Genomic DNA, 6,556 nt, shown 5'->3' with positions numbered 1-6,556 from the left:
GTCACATCACAGAAACTTCCAGAAACTACTGGAGGAGGTGGAGGTCATTCTGCAAGGTGCTAGAGTTCATATCTTAGCAGGTAAGAGCAAGAGTGAACAAAATGTGAATTGTCTCAAAAAAAGACTTTTTGTGTGTGCCTAGCTAGATAGCTAGGGCTACCAAAGTCACAGTTCAAGAAAAGATCTCTATAACAGTGAGATTTTTAAAAGAAGAGCTCGTGATTGACGGTAATGCCATTTCAATTTGGCTGTAGCAAAGTCAGATAGATTATGATTTAATGTTAGCATCTGGTCAGTATATTTCTTCCAGTAACACCTTGTTAAAGACATGCATCCTCTGTCTCCTTGAGCACAGTCGGTTATCTTCTTCATTTGGGCAATGGACCTGGGTGTTAGGGAAATCTGGTGAAGAGACATGTGATTTCACCCAGCCCCATTATTATGACATCATTAAAGAAAAGTGATCAAAGTTGAAACCTCTTAAGGTCGGCTTCATTTGGAAAAATAAAATTCCCAGAAGGAGCACATGAGCCTCAGGAGACTTCCTACAAATCCAGCAGCACCAACTCCAACTGCATAAAATCCAATAGTATCATCGAGCCCCATTGTCTCTTATTTGTGGTCGGTAGTAAAAACCAGTGCTGCTTGCAATGAATCCACCATCTAAGGTGGAAGGTTTATGACAACCTTATTTTCCTTGTCACAAAGTACAAGGGAAAACCAAGTTGAGAAGGGAAACAAAGGGCAGAAATCCTGAGGCTAAATTACAGGTTTATAGACCCATGAAATATTATTAGCCTGGTCAAATTCCTACTGAGCTTCTGCATTCTGTTTATTCAGATTTCTCTGCAGCTTCAGCAGGGCACCATGCTCGACTGCCTCGTGAAGCATTGTTATTTAATCGTTGATGCTTTCAAGCCAGCTATGAAAACAATTCCCCACAGAGGTTTTACATTAGTTTAATTTTTCGAAGCTTTGCAAAAAAGCTTTAGTCTTACAGAAGTACTACACAGAGATGGCAAGTTTTATCAAGTTTTTAACAGAGCTATGACCGATGGGTGATGATGAATATGGACCGCCAATTTCAATGACCTGAGAGCTTCAGTCTTGCAAAGCACGTGACATAGAATCTGATAGGTGTGCAACAAGTGTCACTTCCCTTCCCATTCAAGGCGATCAAAGCGCAGGCCTCTATTCAATCATAGCACAAATATTTAAATAGTAGCCCTAACTTCTGTCTGAGACTATATGTTCCCTGATCAAAGTTCACGTCTTTAAGGAGGTCCTTCCGCTTTGCTACTGTAGGAATTAAGCGCCCAACTGAATCACTCTTAGCCACTGAGCTGGGCTTGTCAGTTGGTTTTGTAGAGATCAGAGGGCACACAGAAGCTATGCAGAGCAGGGACACAAAACTGCCTGAGTCTACTGTGAAGCCTGTGTTGCCTTGCGACAGCAGCCAAAGCAGAAGATTCACACAGATGACATTCCAGGGAGGAAGAATTCTGTTTGCCTCCACACGCCTTCTGCCTTCTGATCTCAAGTAAAAAGGGCGGAACCACCAAAAGTGGTAGACACACCCTGCCCTCTGCCTGGGAGGGGCCACAGGCCCCCTTGCCCTTCAGCTTCTGGTGGAATTTAGCCAACTGGGTGGCCTGCTGGAAGATGGAGGGAGAGAGGAAAGTCGTGGCAAGGTAGCACTCCCTTGGGTTCTTCCAGCTGACTGTGAACCTCCACTAAAGGCTACAGGACCCGTCAGGGTGGCCCGCCCTACCTAACTTTCTCCTTCCAGGCTCCAGGAACATCCCTCCTCTCACCTTGAGGGTTTATAGGGGTGAAGACTGCACTCGGGCACTTTACCATCACTTGTAGATTCCCTGTAACCTGCCCACGGCTTTGTAGTTTATCTCTTTATTAAACCATCCCGGAGTTATCCTTTAAAATGGTAGCATGTAAGTGCCCTGTTTATTTGGGAACTCACATTGTGCGTGTCAGTACAAGGAAGACTTGTCAGTCACATTGAGATGTATGACATGAAATGACAATCACTGAATACATCTTTGGACACCATGTCCAACTTCCCCCGTTCATTCTTTCAACCCACATTTATTGGTTGACTTTCTGTGTGATGAATCAGACACAACCTCAGGCACACTGGTGGATGCAATGCACTAGCCGGGCAGCCCCAGCAAACCCATGGTGGCGATGAAGGCACTTGGCCTGCCATGTATCTGATCTCTGGGCTTCCCAAGTAGTGCTAGTGGTGAAGAACCTACCTGCCAATTCAGGAGACATAAGAGACACAGGTTCAATCTCCGGGTTGGGAAGATCCCCTGGAGGAGGGCATGGCAACTGCCTACAGTATTCTTGCCTCAAGAATCCCACGGTCCGAGGAGCCTGACAGGCTGCAGTCCATAGAGTCGCACAGAGTCGGACATGACTGAAGTGACTACGCACGCTCACATGTATATCTGATCTCCATGCCCTGCTGGAATTCAGGCCTTCATGAGTAGAAAGCTCCCACCTGGCATCTCCCCAGTTCATCCTCTGCACATCCTCTGCTGCAGCCGCCTTGAAAGCACAGAGTTCACAGTGGCATGGCTGATTCAGGGAGAATTGTCAATCCTGAGCATGCTAGGGAGTCCTTGCCCATCCTTTTATCCCATGTTCCTAACACACCAACACTCGTTGTTCCTCCTAGCTGCCAAGCCTCTGAACACCTCTGTGACTTTCACATACTGTTCTAGCTGCTTAGAATGCCGTTTCCCCATTATCTTCCTGGAAAATTCCTAACTCAAGTCAGTCTACAAAGCCTTCCAGGAAGCAGCCGGTGGGACTAAACACTTCCTCCTGTGTGGTCCTATAGCAGCCATTGCACACCCCTGTCCCATCACTCATAATATTTTGCTACAAAGTTGCTTAGTGCACTGTCTCTCCTGCTATGCCCAGATTGCTGGCAGGGATGCTGCCATCTTAATTATGAAACAAAATGCAACTGTAAAAGCTGCCCATAGCTATCTCTACATTCTAGCTGGTGTGACTGATTTATCTTTGGAGAAAACTTGTTTTTTTTTTTCAAATTGGGGAAAACACTATGGCATGCTTTTTAATTTGCAAAGAATGTGCCTGAGGTCAGATATGAAAAGAGGAAGACAATAAGAAACCAAACAATGTCAAAAATCAAGCCCTTGGGGGGCCTGGGGCACCCCTAAGGAGACATTATCCAGCTGCTAAGACAGTCCTCCCCGCTCTTCTCAAGTGAAGAGCCTGAGGCTAGAGAAAGGGAAAGCCTGGATGAGTGGCAAGTGACTCACTAGCAAAATGATGGCTGGCCAGGGAGATGGGAGGTGGGTGATGGGAGATGCTTTTGGAGCAGTGAAGGCCAACATATTCCTCAGGCTTTCCTTGTCTAGGTTACAATTCTCTCACAAGGACTTCTAAGGTGCCACTGTGACCAGTTCACCCCTACCCCCGAATAGCAGCCTTAGGCAATGAAGGAAGAAAGTGTGTTTATGTTTTGAAACAAACCAGAGCACAGACAGCTCCTGGAGAAGTAGAGGCAGAGGAGAAGAGGTGATGAGAGAATCCCAAGACAGAGCAGCACCCAGAGAAAGAGGTGACACCAGCAGGCATAGGTATATCCTCACACAGCCCTTAGAAAGAGTGACTGGATTTCTGCAGTTCGCAGAATAAAGGTACAGGTCACTTAGGCTCACAAAATGAAGAGTGATCCTGGAAGGCTGACAATTTTTTATACACTTGAGTTACATCTATATTTTGAGCAAGTCACATGATTTTGGGCACACTGAACACACTTTTAAAAAAATTTTGACAAGTGGATGGATTGATGGATGGATGGATGGATGGACGAATGGATGATAAAGGAATGGGAGTTTTGCTTCAATACAGCCTCAAGCATTTGCTTCCTGACAGGGCCACCATGTTTCTTTCATCTTGTTACTTTGTTCTTATAAGGCCTTAAGGGAACTGGAGACCGTAAACAAAGAGAACAGATCCAGTAATGACAAGTCCAGGGTAATAAGGTAATAACCTTGGTTAAGACAGAGGGGAACAACGGGCTAATTAGTACAAGACATGTAACAGCTCATCTAGACTCCAAGATGCTCCCTCTCACCTGAGCCGCCAGCCAGCCTCACCTCCACAGCAGGAGCAGATGAAGCAGGTCATTCTCTCAGAGGCAGCATCCAGTGTGTTCCCAGTTCTCACTTCCCTGGACCACTAGAATAACGCTGAGAGCCTGAAGGTCTAATTTCTGTGTGCCATGGGGACCAAGAAACAGAAAGCAGCCCTGAAGAGAGGGGCATCCTGTGTGTTCTGAGAGGCCCCAGAGAAGGAGAGCTGGGCTGGAGTGCTTCCAGACCAGAGGTCTCAGGAGCCTGGGGTCAGTAACTCAGTGCTGGGGAGCAGCTCTTTGGAAGGCACTGCATTTTGTCTTAGGAAGCCCCAAAGCTTCATCCTCTGCAAAGTGGTTGAGGAGGGTAGGGTACAGGAAGTCACAGCCCACATAGAGGGCCCAGGCACGCTGGGCGCTCAGAAAGACGGCTGGGACCCAGCTTCGGTGTCAGGGCCACACTCGGCCTGGGGCACCCACACATCCCCACGCCGGAGCTGCCTGGGAACAGGACTCTGGCCTGGGAAAGGAGGCCGGGGCTGGTTGTCCCACCAACGGCAGTTCTCCAGTCGGCTGTTTACTACTGTAAGTGCTTCTGCCAAAGAATGTGAGAGGCGGGAAAGGTCAGAATTGTGAGCTGTCCATCACAGCTCATGGCTCAAAGTCTTGACAAGAAATAGGAAAATGACAGAATTAATGATGAAACAGGAGACTGAACAAAGGGGAAATGACAAGCCAGCAAGGTTTGACAGTATGTTTAGATTCTATATTCACTGCCTCTCAACACAGAGGAGGGCAGAATGATAGATATCAGCACACAGGAAAGACCCTTGGGGTAAACGCATCCCAATGCTTTGACCTCTCAAGACAATAACACTACAACACAGGTGAATGTTATTAGCAAAAGGTTAGTTGTCGGTTGAGAGAGTCCACATTTGGAATTTGTTTCTATTGTTCCTGTGAGCACGCTCTTGTCTGAAAGCACAAAGCAAAACACTTCACTTTCTAACATATAATTAGAACTGTTTGTTAGTAGGTTTTCAAGTTATTAACCTGAAAATATATAAATTTATGTTTGGATTTTCCTAGACATAAAAAAAAATCCCAGATGAATGGAGAGAGTAGCATGTAAACATATACACTACCATATGTAAAATAGATAGCCAATAGAAATTTGCTATATGACTCAAGGAAATCAAACCAGGGCTCTATAACAACCTAGAGGGGTGGGAAAGAGTGGGAGGTGGGAGGGAGGGTTCAAGAGGGAAGGGACACATGTACACCTATGGTTAATTCACATTGATACATGACAGAAACGAAACCAATACTGCAAAGCAATTGTCCTTCAATTGAAAATAAATAAATAAGAATCCCAGAGGAGAGGCTGGGACTTATTTGAGAATATAAGTGAAATCTTGAGTGCAAAATAAAGCTCATGTATCCATGAAAAATGTAACTTCACCCCAAAACCCAGAGTGGTTAATAAGTCCTTAAGTATTACAGAGATGGAAGGAAGGGAGGGAAGGAAAGCACAGATTTTAGAAATCTCCAGACCCAAGACTGATTCCCAAACTCCCCACCTCTTTTGCAGCCACCATCAGCATGACACTGACCCTCTCCAAGCCCCACATCCCTCTCCGTGATAATGGCAATCATGACATCTAAGAAGGTAAGGTTTACATGGAGCATGGGGCAGGCGCTCAGGGAAGATGGTTTCCCTGCTTTCTCCCTTCAGAATGGCGTTGGGTAAGCAATACTGGATTTCTCCCTTCAGAATGGCGTTGGGTAAGCAACACTGGATTTCTCCCTTCAGAATGGCGTTGGGTAAGCAATACTGGATTTCTCCCTTCAGAATGGCGTTGGGTAAGCAATACTGGATTTCTCCCTTCAGAATGGCGTTGGGTAAGCAATACTGGATTTCTCCCTTCAGAATGGCGTTGGGTAAGCAACACTGGATTTCTCCCTTCAGAATGGCGTTGGGTAAGCAACACTGGATTTCTCCCTTCAGAATGGCGTTGGGTAAGCAACACTGGATTTCTCCCTTCAGAATGGCGTTGGGTAAGCAATACTGGATTTCTCCCTTCAGAATGGCGTTGGGTAAGCAATACTGGATTTCTCCCTTCAGAATGGCGTTGGGTAAGCAATACTGGATTTCTCCCTTCAGAATGGCGTTGGGTAAGCAACACTGGATTTCTCCCTTCAGAATGGCGTTGGGTAAGCAACACTGGATTCTTTTATAAAGTCCTGAACTTCCATTTGTGGAGGTAGAGCAGTCACGAGCCAGAAAAGAGAAGTGAACTAACGAGTAAAAATGAAGCACAAGGAAAGCAATCCTCAGAAATGAAAAATTGTTCTCAGTCACTGCAAAAATAGAATGAATATTTACTGCTAATGTCTCCTAGCAGGCAGAGCAAAATGCCCACAAAT

Source organism: Bos grunniens, chromosome 17 (assembly GCF_055505025.1).
Source record: "Bos grunniens cultivar Pamir isolate PY7600 chromosome 17, Bosgru_T2T1.0, whole genome shotgun sequence".
Lineage (NCBI taxonomy): Eukaryota > Metazoa > Chordata > Mammalia > Artiodactyla > Bovidae > Bos > Bos grunniens.
The sequence above is the reverse complement of the archived record's forward strand: the minus strand, read 5'-3'. Positions refer to the sequence as shown.